Source organism: Notothenia coriiceps, unplaced genomic scaffold (genome assembly GCF_000735185.1).
Source record: "Notothenia coriiceps isolate Sejong01 unplaced genomic scaffold, NC01 NC01_scaffold00037244, whole genome shotgun sequence".
NCBI lineage: Eukaryota > Metazoa > Chordata > Actinopteri > Perciformes > Nototheniidae > Notothenia > Notothenia coriiceps.
In genome coordinates, this window is record NW_011369945.1 from 14,269,850 (window position 1) to 14,292,343 (window position 22,494).

General features: G+C 40.4%; 1 protein-coding gene across 2 annotated transcripts in view; it reads right to left on the reverse strand.

The window, feature by feature from the left end:
• The window catches only part of plxnb1a (plexin b1a), an 89,174-nt gene extending 67,534 nt beyond the window's left edge, over positions 1 to 21,640 (reverse strand). For both annotated transcript variants that reach the window (XM_010793653.1, XM_010793652.1), the window contains exon 1: positions 21,384 to 21,640. The gene's annotated coding sequence lies outside the window, so the exon portion shown is untranslated. The remainder of the gene's footprint in view (positions 1 to 21,383) is intronic.
• Positions 21,641 to 22,494: the final 854 nt, after the last annotated feature.

Here is a 22,494-nt window from a genome sequence, read left to right on the forward strand (position 1 = left end):
CAAACAAACAAGATTTCTGGCTCTCACAGACCTGTAACTTCTTCTTTAAGAGCCTCCTCTGTCCTCCACTCGTTAACTGTATTAATGGCACCTGTTTGAACTTGTTATCAGTATAAAAGACACCTGTCCACAACCTCAAACAGTCACACTCCAAACTCCACTATGGCCAAGACCAAAGAGCCACCAAGAGACACCAGAAACAAAATTGTAGACCTGCACCAGGCTGGGAAGACTGAATCTGCAATAGGTAAGCAGCTTGGTGTGAAGAAATCAACTGTGGGAGCAATTATTAGAAAATGGAAGACATAAAAGACCACTGATAATCTCCCTCGATCTTGGGCTCCACGCAAGATCTCACCCCGTGGGGTCAAAATGATCACAAGAATGGTGAGCAAAAATCCCAGAACCACACGGGGGGACCTAGTCAATGACCAGCAGAGAGCTGGGACCAAAGTAACAAAGGCTACCATCAGTAACACACTACGCCGCCAGGGACTCAAATCCTGCAGTGCCAGACGTGTCCCCCTGCTTAAGCCAGTACNCCAGTACATGTCCAGGCCCGTCTGAAGTTTGCTAGAGAGCATTTTGATGATCGAGAAGAGGATTGGGAGAATGTCATATGGTCAGATGAAACCAAAATAGAACTTTTTGCTATAAACTCAACTAGACGTGTTTGGAGGAGAAAGAATGCTGAGTTGCATCCAAAGAACACCATACCTACTGTGAAACATGGGGGTGGAAACATCATGCTTTGGGGCTGTTTTTCTGCAAAGGCCAAAATACCAGCAACAGTGTGTGAAAACCTTGTGAAGACTTACAGAAAACGTTTGACCTCTGTCATTGCCAACAAAGGGTGTATAACAAAGTATTGAGATGAACTTTTGTTATTGACCAAATACATATTTTCCACCATAATTTGCAAATAGATTCTTTAAAAATCAAACAATGTGATTTTCTGGATTTTTTTTTCTCATTTTGTCTCTCATAGTTGAGGTATACCTAGGATTAAAATTACAGGCCTCTCATCTTTTTAAGTGGGAGAACTTGCACAATTGGTGGCTGACTAAATACTTTTTTGCCCCACTGTATGTTCAAAGAAAACGCAAGTATTAGTGTGGGCGTATACAACCTTTAAGGTCTTTCTGTATGTGGGTCAACCCAGAAAAAAACTCTGATAACATGTTCTAATGGGATGTATTAAGATAAATGTCTCCGTGGTGTGGGTATATTTGAAAAACATCTTCTCCGCTGTGTCAGCATTTGTTTCTACTCGTTGGTTGTTGATGGCTACCTGACCACAAGAAAACAATACAACAATACAACAACGCTTGGCTTTTATACCTCACTGGCGTGGCCGGTCAACTCAGTTTGCATGCATGCAAAGACTGCCTTTCATCCCAGACGTGTTTCATCTGCAGCCAGGGCACCCATGCAGACATAATCCCACTGAATCCCTTAAAAGAGACCAGTGACAGGCGTTCTTAATTCACATTTCATTCCAGGTCGCTCTCTACAGTCCTACAGGCTTTTTGCTCATTGGATAGCTACTGGAGGGTACTTCCTGATCCCAGTGTGCTCCATAATCCATAAGCTAGAAGTGGCTGGTTAAACAACTTTAAATTATAATGCTGTCATGGATGTAAACTCAGGCCAGCTGGAAGCAGCTATCTAAGTAAAAGGAAATCTATATAATTGATTTAGATTTGTTGATCTAGGAACGTGTCACAAGTGGAGTGGTATAACGCTATCGGAAAACAATGATACCATGTAACACTGAACGGATTCAATGACATCTAAAGAAAAATAACCTGATTTATAAGGTACAACTCCTCAAAGAAATATACGTTTTCACAAAATGGAGAAAGTGATGTTGTTATTGTCACGAGCAATGAATAGAAATCAGATCACACTGTCAAACAATGTCGAGTAAGATGAATCTATGAAGCTTAACTAGTCACAGGAGTGCTTTGAGCTGAATGCTAATGTTAGCATACCAACATGCTCAAAGTCACAATGTCAATATGTTGATGTTATCAGTTTTACCATGTTGGCTGAATTGATTAGGTCATTAATTGATAATCGACAGAGAAATAGTCTGCAAATGTTATGCTAAACGATTATGTTATCCAAATAAACCAATAAATCTAGTAGATTTGGGACATTTCACTCTGAGTGAAAGTGGTGGGCAAACCAACAAAGATAACGATGCAAATTAGATTAGATTAGATTTTTATTATTGTGACAAGAAGACACAAATTCTAAAACAACGTTGATCCAGAATTCAGCGCAGACCCTATCAAGCAATACTACACAAGGTCAAACAAATATTACTTCCCATGACTTACACATTTTTAATTTTCAGAACTGCAAAAACAAAATCCCTTAAGAGTATATGTTATTTCTTTCTTTCAGGATTTTTCTGAGCCATTTGTGCTCTCCAGAGCACTTAAGTTTAAAATAATTAGTTATACCCGCCTAATGATTCTAAACCATTTCCAAACAAAAATGAGTTTCATGTTTGGTGAATGCTACTCCCTTCCAAAATGTTTCATGAAAAATCAGGCTGAAATAAGATCAAAAAGTAAAGAAACCACATATTTAGCCAAACATATAGGAAACTGTGGAAAGGCATTAATGCAAGTCATATAGTCACATGAATCTTTATTATGTGACACATTAATAGTAACACACTAACTAAGTCCATTCAGTTTGAAGCTTGTAGCAGGATGTTATACCCCAGTGTAACGTCCCTTCTGAATGACTAGTGAAACACTAATGTGTACTGCAAGGCAAAATGAAGACTACAAAATGCTACTACTACTAAAAATCACAATATTTTGATTAATTTCCTCTTTCTTTTTCTTGGTTCAAAATGACAGCGGCTCATTTAGCTCCCACACTATGGAGTGTAGGCAGGTGGGAGTGATATCCTGGCCTTCTGTCAACAAGCCGTGTGACGGACAGCTTAATTATAAAGAAAATGGACGGCCCCCGGAGACACGCCATTGTCCCCCCCCGGCTCTTGGCTTCCTGGGATTGGGAGAGAGGACAATCTGAGCAGGTCTTTTAGAGTGGGAGGTCTTCAATTGTCAAATGCTTAATAGACTGTGCTCTCTCCATCTTGCTCAGGAACACACGAGTAGGACGCAATGAACACACACACACACACACAATCCCCGCTTCCAGACACTACGCCAGAATAGAGTGGCGAAGTCCCTCCCCTTCCGGTGGACCTCCATGGAACCTTATTTCGAAAAAATTATGTATTGAAGTCAATGGAGAGAGAAAGATTTTCTTTCGATCCCGTTTTTATTGTGCCACAAATTACACATATGATGTTTGTCAATTTAAAAGATAATTTTGCAAGTAAAAAAAAAAAAATGTGTCGTAAAACTGTGAAGTAACACATTTGTTTGTGTGAAACGCTCAATGAACTACATCTCTGGTCTCGCAGAACAACACACGTCATCAAGATGGCCGTCACTACTGTCTTGTCAACAAAACGATTGACTACCCTCACTATCACCACAATGAAACACGTCCAGAAGAATGTCATCTCTCTGAACTGCCTGGTCTTTTTAATGTTTAATGTCAACAATTTGTGCAGATAGCATGAAGTAGAAAAGATCGCCGATGCGAGCTTTAGCATTTCTCCCCCGGGCTTAAATTGTGTAATATAGAATGATCACACCGGTGACAGTACTCTTCAAAGGGTTCACAAAATATGACTACAACTCTTACTGTTTAACATTTTGGGTTACTTGATGTTACTTCATGTTAAGGCTAATATGACAAAAAAATGACAAGGCTAAGACTGTAATGCTAACTAACGTGCTTGCTACTAGCTAGGTAGCTAACTTGATCCAGCCACTTCTGGGGTCTCATTTATAAAGGGATATACGCAAAAAAAATGGCGTACGGCAGTTTCTACGCAATGTTTGTGATTTATAAAATACTAACTTGACGGGAAAACGTGCGGTCCTCCACGCAAACTCTAACCCATGCGTACGCACTAAGCACACAAACGGGAGAGACGAGAAACTGCGACACCGTTGGCAGAAGGAAGAATGGAGAGAAATATGTGGAAATAATACCATAAATAAAATGTTCTGCCAACGGTGTCGCAGTTTCTCGTCTCTCCCGTTTGTGTGCTTAGTGCNATTAGTATTCATTTCTATTGTATTTCACTGTTCCTATTATTAATATTATTATTATTATTATTATTATTATTATTATTATTATTTCTTTCTTTTAAATCTATTTCCCGTGTCAGTTTTGGGACCCCACACATAACAAGCTGTTTTTGCTCAGGCGGAAGATACATGGCATGTAATGACATCTGCTGACCAGAGGAGGGCGCTCCGTCCCAGCGCTGGGAGCAGAGGGAGGTGAGTTGCCGTACATTATGACGGATATGACGGACGATGGATGCGACGGAAATACACCCGAGCAGATATGGTACCCCGAGCAGATATGGTACCTACACCGGAAAGCCCGAGTTTTCCCTGAAGTTAGCCGGCTAAGAGAACATCCTGCTTCGTAGTATACCCCCCTGGAGTGGCTGGATCAAGTTAGCTACCTAGCTAGTAGCTAGCACATTAGTTAGCATGACAGCCTCGTCATTTTCATTAGCCTTAATATGAAGTAACANGAATGATCACACCGGTGACAGTACTCTTCAAAGGGTTCACAAAATATGACTACAACTCTTACTGTTTAACATTTTGGGTTACTTAATGTTACTTCATATTAAGGCTAATGAAAATGACGAGGCTGTCATGCTAACTAATGTGCTAGCTACTAGCTAGGTAGCTAACTTGATCCAGCCACTCCTGGTCCTTTCATCAGACGGGAAGCGAAAGAATGAGCAAGACCCATTGCTGGTATGATAACAACCTGGTACTAAGCACACAAAGTTATCTTAGCCAGTGCAATATATATAGATTATATCTATATGGCGCTGATCTTAGCTATCTCTTAGTGGAGGAAAACAATTGTGACATCACTTATGCGACTCTGGGTTTTGTAGTCTTTCTAGTTGCATATTTTTCATAGTCTTATATTTCAACAGTTTTAAGACAAACTGTGACTTTTTTGACATGGAAATTATTTTTTTAAGATTGACAATCATCATACGTGTAATTCATGGCACAATTCAAACGGGATCGAAAGATACGTTTTCTCTCTCCATTGACTTCAATACATTATTTTTCCGAAATAAGGTCCCATGGACCGGAAGTAGATGGGCGTGACTTCGCCACTCTATCTGAGGCCCCATTTACACGGGAACGGAAACGCAAACGAAAACGAACCGAATTCGATATAAAAAAAGTCTTCCGTTCACACGGATACGGCTCAATAAACGTGTCCCTTCACACGAGACCGCTCGACCCGCTGGAGACGCTGTAGTACATATGCCGGGCCTATAAGTGGCGCTGTACTTCAGCCACGAAAGCAGCGAAGAAGACCCCCCCTGAGCATGGTTGCTATGGTTGCCCGGTTGCCCTTGCTGATGGTTGTGGTAGAGGAACTGTAGATTTTGCACTAACATCTGTAGCATGGTCAGTAGCAGTAGCAGTAGCTAGTGCTACTGCTACTGACCATGCTACAGCAGTGAGCAGCAGAGGTGGGGAGAGGCGGGGCTATGGCTTCAACGTTATCAGGAAATGATCGTATAGGACATACACACGGAGCCGTTAGGGCCCCCCCAGAGCGTTCCGTCGGCAGATCTATCCACCTTGGGAACCATTAGCGTTTTAGGGGTCCGTTTCCGTGGTTCTGTTATGGCCTTGTGTGAACGAACGCGCTATACGAAAGAGAAAAGTAGCTGATACAACCCGTTTCGTTCCCATGTAAACAGCACCTGAATCTCTGGCAGAAAATCAAAGATGATTGATGAGTGGAGCCCGGCTTTGTTGAAGGCCTGAGGTGTGTGATTGTGATCTAGGGACAAAGGAATCATTGCCAAAGGTTAAGCATGCGATAAAACCCGCGGGAAGGCACAGAGAGCCTTCTGGATGTCATTAATCACATCAAGTCACCCTTTTCAGTCAGTTGTCACTTTTTTCTATCAATAACCAACATTGTCATTGGTCAGCTGCAGTCATATCAAAATGGAAGTCAAGATGAATCAAATCAACCATAAACAATGTGCCAACGCCAATGCGGCTATGAATCAGGAAACGCCAACCAAAGAGCTTTACGAATCCTTGAGAGGTCTTTGTTTGGAGAGAAGGGGCACGGGCATGGACCCAACACTAATACGGCTAATGGCTTAGGGAACCCCACTGGGTCTTTAAGTGAAGCCGGCTCTCCAATGTCCAGTGGGTGGGGAGCGATAAGAAACAGCAAGAGAGAGAAAGAGATTGGGGAAAGGCCAACGAGTTACTCTGATCTTGAAAAGCAAAGGAGGGGGGTGGTGTGAGAGGGGTGCAGAAGGTGTGTGTTTTTCTATGTGTGTGTGTGGGGGGGATGCGGCCAAGGAGAATTTCCCCTGAGGTCTTGGACACCTGGGATCATCAATGATTGATCAAACTGGAGGGTTTAACCAAGGGAGAGGTGGGTAAAAAAGTGGGGACTAAAGGGGGCAAGATATACAAAGGAGTGTGTGTGTGTGTGTGTGTGTGTGTGTGTGTGTGTGTGTGTGTGTGTGTGTGTGTGTGTGTGTGTGTGTGTGTGTGTGTGTGTTAATGAGAAAAAAAAGGAGTGAGAGGGAAAGGGAATTCAAACAAGACAGAAAAACAGAAATGGACAGAAAAGAAACATCAAACTTGCCCCGAAGAGAAACAAAAACCGCCGCGGACAAAAGGCTGCATAAGAAGTCAGGTCCGGTTGACTGTATCTAAACCTGAGAGAGGCCGCTGTGGAAGCAAACATCCCATCAAAGCTAAACCGCTGCCGCTCTACAGAGACCCCACTGCCTGCCCAGATGGTTTTGGCGGTGCTCAGACCGGCGAAAGACAAACAGGATCTCAAACCGATCCACATGGACTGGAGGGTAATTCTTAGGTACACACACAGCCCACAGCAGTGCCCTCAAACACTAGTGACATATGCTGCCATCTTTAAAGGGAAATCTAATTATTTCAATCGCCTTTTCTAGGTGCTTTTGGTAAAGCAATAGCTTCTTTGTACAGAGTGTGGACCCAGCGAATCAAGACACACAAACACACACACATTGGAGTGAATTACCACTACTATTTTGGGCCCCTTTGGTTGTCCAATGTCTAATAGTTGTTATTGTTCTTACTATTATTCCCGATGTAAACTTCTCAGATAGTTTCATTAAAATTAAATGTGCGAGGGCCCAAAATAGTAAATTTTACACAAAATTGTGTCAGAACAAACTCTGTTCAGCACACAATTTTGGCCAGTAGTTTTCCTATTATCCTGTGTAGAAACCGACAAACGGAACCAAAAGAATACAGTATAACCTTAACACAAGTTATAACAAGCTCTGACCAGAATCAACCTGACAACAATAAAATGCCGCTTATATGCATAATGTACATTCTAATTATGTAATATATAATGATACATCAGTCGCATTGGAACACTTCCCACAGAATTTGTACCTGGGGCTAATATTTTTTTGAGTCCTTTGTAGAGTTAAAAGGTTGATCTAACCCTTTGAAGTGATGGAACCCATATGTTTTTTGTGACTTTCACTTTTTTACTTTATAATTGAAAATAATATTCAAGTTGTTTTTCTTATAACTTAGTTTTAAATGTACCAATTTAATCCCTATGCTTTCTTTCCTGTTGACGTATTTCTTTAATTTCTGAAATGCTACATTTTTTCTCAGAATATTCTCTCCACCTTTTTGTAATCTACAATGGTCCTTATTTTATTTCCCTTTGATTTGTTTATTCTTTGCTATAAAGACGGATTATGGACTGGTATATATTTATTTCTAACAGTATTTTAATTGCCATGCTACCCGTATTGTTTCAGACCCTAAACCAGGCTGAAACATGTCTTGGTTTTTGGTTCCAGGGTTGCGGGTGAAGCAGATTTGCTCCGAGGGGTTGCCTGGCATTGTTGCTGAATCTTTGAATAAAGACTTGAATCCACTCCCTGTGTCAGGACTGCAGCTTAGAAATGCATTATTAATGAGTAGTCTGACTGATGCTTGGGATTAATTACAGTAGCTTCGAAAGAAGCCCCCCACCCCCTTTTCTTAGCTCAACGCAACCAAGGATATATTTTCAAGATAAGAAATAAAATGTTGAAGATTTTTGCATAAGTCTAAATTCTGAAGACACGCTAACCTACTATACTGTCGGGGGAAATAATTGATACACCACATTGTATAAAGCGTGCGTTGCGCTTTTCTCCTGAGCAACAGATGCACTATGCTCTTGTCCCCTGCTTGGTCACACAGAGAAAAGCTAAAAAAAAAAGGCTAAGAGCTTCTTTATTTATCGGCCATTTACATCCTCTTTTGTCAATAGACTCGCTTACAAGTGCAGCTGCCTAATGCAGCACAACCAACATGAGCTAAAGTCCTTTTAGTGTAAGAGATCTCTTATATCATTCAGTCATGTGCACCTTGTATTCATGAATAATAAAAGTATACCAGGGCATTTAAGGCAATAAACTGTCAAATCTAACTAAATAACTCATGAATTCCGGTTTTTCTTTGGGATTTATACAGCTTTATAGTTATTTGAGGTACATTTTACAAAAAATGTATGTTAGAAAACTTTTTCTATGGTTTGCAGCTGAAACTGAGCCATGAGCAGACAAAAAAGGAAAGAACAACAATTCATAAAAAGAGCTACCTCAAAACGGCAAAACCTCTCCCATTCAAAAATGTGTTCTGAAAAACAAACTACAGAGCACTCATGTTTTAACTAAATTATGAAGCTTTACTTATATTAACTCAATAGGTTTGTACCCTGATTTTAAATATTAACGTCCTGGGTAGAAACGGATGGCCACTCACTTATTTATATCCAAAATTCTAAACCCACATTCATCTTTCTCCCAGACTGATGATTGAGGAACAATTTTTCTTGGTAATCGTGCAAAAACCGCGTTCACAATAGCTGAATGACTTGGTGATCACCATGTGAATGTATCAGATACTCCATTCTCCTCATTCATCAATCCAACACGCACACGAATGCAAGAAAATGCTCAATCTCACTCACCGCGGGTTGTTGTTGGTTTCAATTAGCGGACCAAACATCTGACAAGGGGCCACATGAGTCTGTATTGATTGGCCAGAGCTATATAAATGCATGTGTCAAGGGCAACTGGGGTCAAACTGTGGACCCCGGAAAAAGAAAAGAGGGCAGGAGGGAGGGACAGAGGGAGGGGAGGGAGACAGACGGACATAGCCTATGTAGACATGCCTCTGTAAGAAGAGGGGGAGAGAAGATCCATTTAGATGGGACACAAAGCCTGAAAGCCACTGTGTATGTGTGTGTGAGGAGAGGGTAACTGGCTTTGGGAAAACCAGTTAGACATTTGAAGTAAGGGCATTTTTCTAAAGTGACTCAATCCTGAAAAAAAAAAAAAAAAAGACTACGACTCAGATTTCATTTGGGTTAGTCTAGGGTTAACGTTTGTTTAGGATCAGGAATGAAAGCCTGAGTGCGAAAAGTGTGTGTGAGAGAGCCTGGTGGGGGGTGATTCAGCAGCTGGACAAGCAGAGTTGATCCGACTACTGTTCAACTAATGGAGCCCACTGACGGCCTGCAGCGCACACGCACGCGCACACACACACACACACACACACACACACACACACACACACACACACACACACACACACACACACACACACACACACACACACACACACACACACACACACACACACGTGAAATCATGATATTACAATAATAAGCATGGTGCATGGCTTGTGGGCCGAACCGGGAGGTATCATTCGTGTAAACCTAAGACAACAAGGAACGGGTGGGTACCTAGGGATGGACGTGCAGTGAGCAGCTACCATCTGCATGGCCACTGTGTAGTCAAGTTCAGTCAAATATGTTACTCTACGACAACTTTGAAGAAAAACATCTTAATTGATTCATGGAGCCAGGCTAGTTGGTAACTCTGCGAATAAGTTGTTGTTTTTTTCGTTTCTTTTGTATGTATCCTGATTGTCAGAAGGATTCCGGAAAAAAAACGTCTGAGCCAATTTTCATGAAACTTAGCAGAAGAGTGTATCATTGTCCAAAGCAGAACATATTACATTTTCGAGGTTGGCATTCTCTTCAGTTTACTATGTTTCCAGTCTTAATGCCATGCTAAGCTAATTGGCTGTGGCACAGAGTATGGTATCATCTTAACGGCAAAAGATGGCGTATCTACATATCTTTTTCTTATTTAGATTGATCTCCTTAGTACAAAGTCTTGAGTGGTTCAGAGTTGTTAAACAAGTGACAAGTAATGATCAGATGCCATTTCTGATTGTCCAGAAGGGGATAAACACTCATTAAAGGTAAGCATCACAATGAAACCTAAATTAAGTTGGAATTCAAATGAAACTGAAGTGAAGACTAAAATAACCCTAACGCAAAGACTAGACCATTAAGATTCAGTGGTTCCTATAAAAGCTCTCGTGTCCCTTTTCCGCCAAACTGGATCCGGTTCAAGAACCGTTCTTTTGCTTTTCTGGTGCTGAACCGGTTCTTATCTGTAGCATCACTTGTGTTTCCAACGCTCAGACCCCGAGTGGAGCTCGAGTGAAGCAGCGTCATTGCGTCATTATTTGCACCATCACATAAACGTTTACGTGCCTTTTTATGACACCCACACAGCGCGAAAATCCCTCATATCGACAACAACAACAATGATCCCGGTAGTCTTTGAGTTTTTTTTAGCTTGTTGCTTGAGTCCGGTGGAATCCAGCGGTGGCCAACTCCCGTGTGTGTTGCTAAACAGAATTTGTGGCATTTTGTTGTTGTTGATCAGGCTAATCCCGCCCCCCGCCTCCGACGTAAGCCTGAAGCTCTTGGTTTTTGCCGGGCAGCCGAGTGGGGTCAGCTAAGAACCGGTTTTCAGTGCTTAGAGCCAGCTCCGCTGTGGTGGAAATAGGAAGAACCAGAGCTAAATCAGGATGTAGCCCGGAACTGGCCCTGGAACCGGTTTGGTGGAAAAGGGGCATCACTCTACCAGTACCCTAAAGATCTTCAATGTCACTCAATTTATAAAAAAATGTCAATCCTCATTCTCACTGACATCTCTCTAAGACTGATTGCATCTATAGTAAGTCATGGACAGCTTCTCATTAGCATTATTTATCATCTAACTTTATGTCAAACCAACCAAGAACTGAACATTACGTTTTTGCATTCACCACGGTTTTAAGAATCAGAACCTTAGCAAGTAGAGGGCAAAAATATATTTTGTTTAAGCATTTAACAATATGAATAATTGCCGGTTCCCATTTAAGGAAAGATGTACCTGGATAGGTATTGTGTCTTGAAAGGCTAAGATTGCAGAAATGTGATTTCAGTGAAAACTATCTGACTAAAGGGATTTCCTTGCTTGTTTTGTGTTCCAGAGGGTTCCTGAAATTGGTTTCCTTCATAAATGGTATCTGTATTTTTCTGCTGCAGCATTTTGATGAAACACATGAAGCTTGGTAAAACCATTCAGTATGAAGTTGTTGACTGAATGTGATACAAGTGACATAAAAAGACAAGATAAATGCCAAGCTGTCACACATTCAGGACTGTACATATCTGGTTACTGTGTTTGTGTCGTTCCCTTCTGTTCTCTCACTGTGTGGTCAGCTGTGCTGTAACCACCGTGAAAATATATACTCCCCTTCTGCACCCAGACACACTGTACTGTGTTTGGTTAACCCGCCCAACGACTGCTGGACCACTCCTTCTGTTACATCCGTAAAATCTAAACAAAGCACTGAGCATTAATATCTTAATTTCTCTTAATGGGAAATTCCTGCCGGACATAATGCATATTTTATTGAAAGTTGAAAGAGCTTAGTAACAATGCATTAACCGGTTCTCAAAGTGTAAACCACTGGTGAGTTTCGGGGCTTTTAAAAACTATTAATGAAAACAATTGTTGCATCACTGATGACTGCACACTGTTATGTGTCTAAAATCAGATGACTGTTTTTTTTTTGGTGTTTCCGTTTATCAGCAGGATAACGGAAAAATAACTGGTCCAATGTTCATTAAACTCGGTGGAAGGGTGGGTTGGGCGACGGAAGAACTCATTAAATGTTGGACCGGTTAGACAAATTATTTTCTGCTAATGCAAACGTCCTTGGGGAAGGTCTGTGCTCTCCAAGTACCCAACTTTTTTTAAACTTGTTTTCGCTTCATTTCTTTACAACGAATGATTCTTCGTAGAGTGAGACACACAATTGTTGTATAGTGTTTCTTAAATTAAACTTGGTGAACCGGCATACGCACAGAATCATGGTTTTCTCTGCCTAAGGGCCAAGGTCCTTTATTAAATTATAGAGTTTGTTCAGAACAGTAGCTATCTCCTCTCCCGATCTAATAAAACAGTAAGTGAGCAGCCACACAAAGGCTTGGAATAATTCAGCAGAAAAGCATGTATCTGTAAGTTTGAAGGAAAAGGTCATGAAAAACACCAATACCAACTTTCTGTACAAATCTCCCAGAGAATAAGATCAGTTTTTCCCGTCGAGCAATCATTTAACATTACATTATATTTAGTTGAAATTTTTGTGCAATTACCATAAATTAAACCAAATTCAAAAACAGAAGAAAAAAGTGCAGGTATATTGCCTACAAATAAGCCAAACTATTGTAGGTGCTGGTGCATCAGATTCAAATGGGCTAAACTCTGTATGCACTATTTTTGTTTTTTATTTAATGGCCAAGGTAAAAAAGGACACAGGTGGGTTTTCAGTTTGCATTGTAGGATAGGTAAAATGTATTCTGGGTCGTAATTGTATCCGAAACAATGTTAAAGGCCTTGAAATCAGCATTGCTTCAAAATCATATCAATGAAATTGGCATGGTAGATTTGTTTTCAGTTGCCACATAAATCCAGGCAAATTGGTGAACTTTGATCTGTGAAGTTAGGCCGTTGAATATCAGACTTTGACAGTCCAAAATGACTACAAGTGTAGACATTTAAAGTGATGTCAATGCATTAGGGCAATATCAGTATTCTCTTCTTAGGTTGTATCACCTATTAACAGACAAAACATGTTTTTTCCTTGAGATATTAAGTACCAGTTCTTGCATACAATCTGATATGCAGATAACAGCATGCCAATTTATTTATTTTGAGAAGAGGAAAAAAATACCCACACATGGGTTTACTCACAATGCTTTTAAGTACACCAGTGGCCAGGTTTATCTGCCAAACAGTGAGTGGACTTCATACTGGGTGGCAGGCAGACTGGCTCTTGTGGCATTATGGTTTAATCTTCAACCTTATTACATTGCCTTAGCCTTTTATTAAACAGTGGGAGACTTAAGAGGATTTTACTTTCACTTACATCAGAACGTAAAAGTCGGAACTACAGAGTGAGCTGATTCCCCAAGTGGGAATACTTTGCGAATCCGCTTAAAATACAAGAAACCAAAAAGAGGTGGGAAAGAAGCATAGCAGATTGATTACATAAATGTAGGATATGAAAGCATCCTACACCGGAGATAAAAGAGTACGACTTAATATATTTTTGGGTTCTCCATGGAAAATATATACAATTATATAACAATACGTATTGAATGTTGAATTCAAAGGAATAATTCAACAAAACTGTAAAAATTAGGGCTCAGTAAATATTTAATTCAGCTGTAAAATTCAAATAGTCATGGAAAACCCTTATTTATATTATTGATTGTTTAAAACAGACAAGTAAACCACATGGTATGGAGCTAATCAATGGGCTTATCAAGAGTCGCAGAAAGATGTGGCCCTCCAGGAGAATATCCCTTTTTCCTGAATAGCCTAGTGCGATATATAACCCATCCACTGTCTACCAAGATCTAATCTGACACTCCGCTTCACTGCTGATAAACCTGAGGATGAGCCCCCCCGTACAATTGTAAGCCCCTACAGACAATAGAAGGAGAAAGCTGACTTAGCGGTAGCCTCGAAACCTGGTCTACAAACAGGTAAATCCCAAAATCCATTAGCTCGATTGACAGCATGGTGCAGCAGTTGAATCAGGTTTGTTTGATCAATCAATTCCAACAATGTTATCTTGACAAGTGCAAATGATATTGATCAATTCATTGACTACTGGTGATTCCTTGTTAGCAGAAGCAGATAATTCAAGCCCATATCTTGAAAACTAAAAATGCAACCTATCAAAAGCCAGTGGGGGTGTAACTTTCAGGATCACATTTCAGGGCATTAAGTGACAGTTGCCAGTACCACCAAAGCCGCAACTCACACCAGAAAAACCCCCCTTCAAGAAAGGGAATGCTCCACCTGTGAGTCGGGCAGATCGCTAGCATAGCTGTACTGGGTCGAAAGGCAACTGTCCAGAGGCCTGCTGCTGGGAGTCAGGGGCAACAGCTTAGGGGGAAGTGGGTTTATGTTTCTGGCTACAGGCAACTGGGCCCACATATGGAACTGTCTAGCAGTCAGGGGCTCAAATGTAGACAGAAGAGGAACAGACAGAACGGGAACCCCTCATTCCAATTAAAAAATGTTTGTTAATTTGGTGTAAGTGTACCAATCAATGAGCCCAACGCATCCTCATACCTTGAGGGCAGTATAGGTTGTTTGCAAAGGACTCCGGAAACGGTTGTGAAACAAGTTGGTTAACCTTGTAAATAAACCCAAACTACTTGGTTGGATGTACGAAGAGATCTAGTTTTGGGCTAATATACGTTTTACTCATCTATCCATCCTCCTTATGCGTCATTTGTCCCTCTTTATACTTCGTCATCAAATTTCCTACTTTCTGTCCATCATCTTTTTGACGTCCACCAGAGGTCGGATCCTGACACTAAACATAAATATGGGTCATAATTAGCCACTTTTTAGGGCCACTTTTAGGGGCGAGGGTTGTCTGAATCAGCCCATAGTCTCCAGCAGTGAATGCAGGGTTATCAGTGACATTGTTTTTGTGAAGCATTTGTGGAATTACCCCGAGTAGTCGAATCCAGATCAGTCGGAATTTATCCTAAAAAACTGACTTGCACACAACTAGTTGATGTAAATAACAAGCTAAGTAATATAGTGCACACAAGCGTTAAGGTCCCCATACAGGGATACATGAAATGAACTTGTGTTGACAAATTAATTCTGATAAAATGGTCAGTCATTGTGTGAAACAACTCAAATTAAACATTGCATTATCCAAATAACCAAGCTCGAGATGTTATTCCAGTTATTTAGATGTTGCAAAGACTTACCTTACTGAATACACAAAAGGAAAATATATATTCTGATGCTTTAGTTAACATGGCCTGAGGCAGTGAAGTAAAAGCAGCTGGGGTGTAAGGTTGTGTCTACAGGCTGGGCCCTCCTGGGAGCTGAGTAAGGGGAAAGGGGCTGGTGGTACACAACTGTCCCTGGCTGAGAGCTGCCTCGCAACAATAAAGAACCACACCCTCTGGATTTAATATGGCATGAGTACTTGTTACCTGACAGATTAGATTTCCAAAGAAGGATGTCATTACTGAAATATGGTAAAAGATGCTTACTTTTTACATCATAATAGGCTAATCTTGCTGAATTACAGTAAATGGTTTCATTGACATTTGGGATGTTGCTCATTTTCAAATCATTCTGTTTAAACACTTTATTATATAACTGCGTGTTTGTATTTGAAATGTGTCTTTTCTCAAGTGAAGTTGTCACGCATAACTGTTTAGCATTATCAATGTCTCAGTGTTCAGAAATGAGCTAAGAAAGGCAATTTCCCAATTATAGAACATATCCTACATGTCTCCTTGTTACTGCTACAGGTAAGTCGACTCCAAAACATACATAGACCAATCAGGAGTCACTCATTTCCAATCTCACCAAATGTGTGAGGGACGAGAGATTCTATTTTCCCTAACAAATCCCAAGAACAAACATATCAATTTTGAATCTTAACAATTATCCCTAATAATAATAATTTCAATGGAAATGTTAATAAAAATTCCCTTATACCAATATCAGTCAAAATATGCAAATTAACTCCAAACCAGTCAACCCTGAAAATGTAATTTCAAATCAACATTCATTCATTCCAACACACTTGATTTGCCAGGTTTTAAACAAGGGTCTGGTGATTGTGTGTTAATTAAGCGGATCATAACTAATTCACGAATTATACATATGCCGAAAAAAGACCACAACTTGATTACAGCTTGACAACAATGTTTTCCAAGTGACTTTTCCCAACGAGAAAGTAAACTTTTACGAGTGAATGGATTCAAAGGTCTTCACCCGGGCAAGCATCTGCTCTTATGAGGACATATGTGTCATGATAACTCTGTTTTTCTTGATAAAATGGTCTCCCTCCTCCTCACCTCACCTCTGTTTAAGAGTGTGTATGGTAAGAAGGATGAGAGGAATGAGGGGATTTCCTTTTAAGTACATTGGATAGACGATTGCTGCTAATGAAAATAAGTATTTATTAAGCTGCCAATTTACCCATCAGCTAAACTCCCACGAGGGCTTTTGGAGGCCTCAGATCCAATCTACCAAGCAGATAGCTGGCATATCTTAACTAGGGTCAACCATTTGTGAAGTATTTTCTAGTATGTCTGGGAAAAAAAGAAAGTTGTGCGCTGAGCAGAGGGAAATATCGGTTTAGGGCTTGCACAATGCCATTTTCCCTTATCTTCCCAAGGATGCCTGTGGCTTCAGTGGAGCCCCAGCAAGTGTTCTCTGCACAATCTCCACTCCCACGCCCCATTTAAACTCAAACACAGACACACACACGCAGAAGAATGTACCATGAGTCTCCACCAGCTGTTGCAGTAGCCGATATGGGGAACGCCCAAAATACTTCTATCATCAAAATGTTGGCATGCACATTCTCTCAAAGTTACACACCTAAGATCCACATGGCTTGTTATACACTCCATTATTCTGTTCAAGATGCCTTATCGTAAGGTTATAAAATCCAGAGGGGGTAAATAACTAAATACATTTACTCAAGTACTGTACAATTTTGAGATACTTGTACTTAACTTGAGTATTTCCATGTTTTGCTACGTTGTACTTCTACTCCACTACAATTCAGTGATAAATCGTGTACTTATACTCCACTACATTTATTTTGTACCTTTACTTTACAGATTTGGAATAATAATGTGAAATATAATCAACACTTAAATAAGACTTTAATCACAGCTGGAGTAACATTCAAGCTACCCTGCAGTATACAAAGTCATTCAAACTAGCTGTACCTTTACCAGCTTTGAGAACACTTTAATGCATCAATAATTATAAAACATATCATATATATTATTCTGAAATGGACCAATCTGCATAATTTGACAAGTGTATTGGGCACTCATCGTATCCCATCATCCTGACAATGCATCACCCAGGTGACTAAATTCTAGTTTGACAAAATACTAAAAATATATCTGACAACCTACGAAGAGATTAGAAAGCACGCTGAGGAGGGTTCATTTGGCGTCTGATTTCAAAAGCATAAACACTCCCTTTCCCTTTAATGTTCCCACTCATTTCCATTTCTCACGCTGTGGAGAAGCAAACTACTTAACCTACGGTGTGACCGACACTTGACGCCCGTAAATCACAGCACCCTGTCCTCGCCGCATACGTGCCCAGCAGTCTCACTTTTTATGATTCACAGACAGTGCTGGAAAATAGTGGTTTCAGCTGCAGAGCATCGCTTTTCAATGACCAGCTGCAACTGAAGTGGCCTTCGACCCATTCACCCTCTGCGTGTGTTTGAGAGGTTTGAGGTCCGGATAGTAGACCTAACCACTTCCTGCATGCCCCTTAATGAGAATAATCAGCCCATAGTTTGATTTCAATAGCGCTGCACGCAGTGATGGCAACGGTCCTGCAATGTTGTTTTGGCTTTACAAGCAGATTATCTCTGGCTCACATGGAACCCCAAAACTGACTGATGTTGCAAAAGGTTACCAGACAAGTCAAACATATTACTGAAGACATCAACGGACAACAAAGGCTTGCAAGGCTTTTCCGTATAGAAATAATGCTTGTATACAGAACGTAATTCGATATGCTCCAAACATTAATGGGTTCTATCTTGGCCAGTACTAGGGATGCTCCGATCGATCGGCCGCCGATCGATATCAGCCGATACCTACTCTCTGCCGATCGATATCGGCCGATACCTACTCTCTGCCGATCGATATCGGCCGATACCTACTCTCTGCCGATCGATCGGTGCGCTCTAAAAATGCCGATCGCATGATGTAAAATGATGACGTAAAATACATGACACTTTTGTCTGTGCGCGGCAAAACAAGCTCGCCAAAATGGCTTCACAAGTCAGGCAGTATTTTAAGGTGTCCAAAAATGATAAAATAGCGGTATGCAACGTGTGTGAAGCAGAAATCCTGCAGCTCCACCCGCTGTGACGGACCGGTGAGCGGAGCAAAACACACACTACGAGTTAGACCTAACACACTTAGCTATTTTATCTACCTCTGGAACAAGCTAAACTAGTTATACATATATTTATTCTTCACTGTAGGGTCACTCATTACTGGATCAGTGAGCTGCATGAGACGATACTTACAGGCTGTCAAGAGAGAGAGAGAGGGGAGAGAGAGGAAAAGAGAGCGCTTCCGCTCATTTCTCCCGTGTTATTATCCAAAGTGAATGTAAACTCGAAAAATGTACTTCATTTGAATGTAATAATTATGTTGGTTGTTGTTTGTGGAAGCGCCAGTGAATGAGCCCCATTAACTGAGTTTTAAACATCACTTTAAATGGAAGATCCCCAAAGGCCCTGCCCACTCGATCGGATTGGCGATCGGTATCGGCCGATACTGATTCCGGCGATCGGCCCCAAAATTGCGATCGGAGCATCCCTACAGTACTACAGTATACATTTCCACCAAGTTTCATGAAAATCAGGCAAGCAGTTTTTCTGTCCTCCTCCTGACAAACAACGCAATGAACTAAGAAAATGAACCAAAAACATCACCCTATAATAGTTAAGTAGTTTAACATAATGCATGAAGTTAAAACAACACTTTATACTTCTCCTTTAAGGCCCAGTCAGTTGGTAAATATAACAAAACAAGTTTAATACATTTAAAAAAACGATTAAATAAAATAATTATTTTTGTACCTTTCATTAGCTCATTTTATTTTCCTTCTTTTATTTCCCCCAATATATTATTGAATGTTCTGAATGCCTATAAGGAGATGGGTGTGCCAATATATGTCCGGGTCAGTTATTGTTCATGGGGTGTGTTATGTAACGTCACTGTATCAGTAAAGCAATGTATTTTAGCTGGCAACACATGCTAAAAAGAAAGGTAGCTAGCCAAGCACTGAAAATGTCTTTGCTTATTTTTTTTGACATTCTAAAAAAAAAGGCGAAAAAAAACCACACACCTACTGTATACAAAATGTCATTGATAACAGAATTGAGTCTAGGTGAAGACACACAACTTGAAGATTAACTTAATGTTGTATATAGAACCTGTGTAAGTAAACCATCCAGCTAACGGTGTTGACCTAAGGCCCATAAGGAGTATTAAAAAGGGTATGAAAATAAAAGCTTTATGTTCCATTCTAATTATTTAGCAACCAGTGTAACTCATAGGTTTGTTCTAGTTGTATTTTTGATTGACGGATTGAACATGTCTCTGATAGTGCCATAAACCCACACACTTTCATTCATCCCCCACAGTCAAGTGTGGGTAATGTGATACTGGGCCTCTGGAACAGACCCTTAGCAAGCAGATGGCCAGACATTCAAAATATCTGGATGCTTTTGGGACCCCAAGCAAAAACAGAGAAAAGAGGAAAATGAGGTTAAAGGCTTCACTATAGAACCACAAGAATCTTAACTTGGGCTGTATATGAAATATGCTCCCAAAACATTTAAGAAAGGATAGTTTGGATTGTTTGAAATGGGGTTGTACCAGTTAGTTATCCATTGTATTCCCTACAGTAGAGCAGTGTACTGCTGTGGAAGGAGCAGCATATTTTAGAAACCTTAAAAAAATCATTTTAAAATGCACAATATTTTTAGAATGTTACCCGTTTTACCTTGCCAGGTTTTTAGACGAGTTACTGAAGCCATCAGAATTGTTTGACAAAAACAGTGACCTGCGAGGTAAAATTAATGTTTTTGTCAATTGAGTGTGGAGGCTTTAAAGAGAGTATAGATAGATCCAGCTTGAGTTCCCCTAGGATGGAGCTCTTTTAATGCAAGGTCAAGCGGGTAGCATTGTAACACTTAGTACACTTAAACTGGGATTGATTTTTTTTTTTAAGTGGGCCTTCCTTTTAGGTGTGTTTTGCTGTTGCCCCTGTCCACACCAGTACATTGCTTAGCTTCTATACTGTACACTATCTATATGATAAAGCATTTCAACGTTTCTCTGCAAAGTCTAGGGGTGAGGTATAACTGGAAAGGCTGAGTGTATCATTAAAGCAAGACAAAAGAAGAGGGACAAATTCATCCTTGTCCATCATCACCAGCCATCAATGACAGAAATCCCTGAGAACAATCACATATAAAAGCCACTGACTGAACTCTAATGCCAAGTTCAATAAACAATGTCAAAGCAGATCACTTGTTTCCTACATCAAGCGATAAACAGGCAGCTGTGTGTGTCCAGCAGAACGCTAGCAGGTGAAAGAGGCATTTGACATTTGGCTCACACACACATTCCGACATCAGCTGACAAAAGCGTGTGTGCATGGTGTGTGTGAGACCAGTGCTCTCTGTAGTCAGGAGCTACTGTATGCCCATTGTCGGGAGCAGTCTAGTCTGAGTGTGTCTGATGTTTGGCTGTAAAAACAAAGCAAGTGTATGCAAATGTCCTGCACCCACCTACACAATTATAATAAAAAAAAAGATCTGCCATTTCAGACCTTCAAATAATCAATTAACACTTTGTGATATGAAATTTGTTTTAGTCGATATTTTATTGGTTTATTAGTCATTTTCAATATGGTTTATGTTAAATGACCTATTCCAAAAAAAAAATATGAGCACTAAAGTAAAGGCAAGATTTTAAATGTTACTTCTTTCAGGATTCTTTGTGGAAAACTCACGTTTACAGAAATACGTTTGTCTAATATTCGACGTTTTAATGAATGAAAAGTTAGTGGACTACAATTTTCACTGCTGGTAGAAAGCCTAAGTAGGGTACGCAATTTAAGGGTCTTGTTTAACTAAATAAAAGTATTTTACCCAACGAGTAACAGCTTTTATTCACGTTTATTTTTGTTTTACCTTATCCTCTTAATAAATATACTGCCTCGAACTTACCTGTAAGGTCAATGAAGTGTGCGAATCAGCCGTCCATGATGTTGATTCAAACAGAGCCTCGCATCCACGCTTACAAGTATCTGATGGGTTCCAGCTCCTTACTTCACGATATTGTTGGTTTTCCCTTAAAACCCGGCGGAAATGTAAGGGGGCTGTAACTTCTCTAAAAGTACAAACAAACTCCGGGTCCAGAAAGTGTGCTGTGCTCTCCCCTCAGTACCTTTCACTCTCGCTCAGGACAGACAGGTCTTTCCTTCTGAGAAGCTTCAACAACAGAGCAGCGGACAGCCGCGCCAAGACACACAGGGTCAGACAGGGTGGGACAGGACGTGCGAGGGTGCTGGCTTCAAAATAAAACAACAAACAACCTGAAACGGTAAAAAAATTAGGCTATGTATTTTTAAGTGGTGTCCACATCCCCCCTGTGGCACTGGCCCCCCTCCGAAAGAAGACCATGATTGCACATTTTTTTTCATTCTATCTTTTTCAAGAAGCAGATCATGGCACTGTTGGCACAGTATCAGGTTTATTTTTGTGTCTTTGTTCCTAATTTTTGGTTCCCCTTTTTTTGTATTGTATGTATAACCATACTAATGTAATGCCCAAGTACCTCAAAAATGTACTTATGTACAGTACTTAAATGCATGTACTTTGTTGCTATCCACCACTGGATAATTAAGTATTATTATCATCACTGCACCTTTATGACTCAAACACGTAACCCGACTTTTATTCAGAAAATGCTGCTCAGACGTGTTCCGTTACATCTGCTGGCTTGACTGTCCTCTGTGTCACCGGTTCAGACAGTGTGCTCCAGTTTCTAGGTGGGTCTACTCGGGATTCATTGTGGAGACATTAACGCTATAAAAACTCATTATAATACATAACTCTATTATGGTGGTCACAGTGTAAAGTGCTCTTCAACTATACACATAATAAACAATGGATACTGTTTAATAGTATTTCTGATCAGTCTGTTTTCCCCTCCCAGTATGGATGGGTGTGTATGATTGACCACATGTCAAATGATGATGATCATGATGTTTTTTTAACAACCAAATCAGAGAACATACTAATTTAATTCCATACAGCACACTGCATGCTGTTTTAA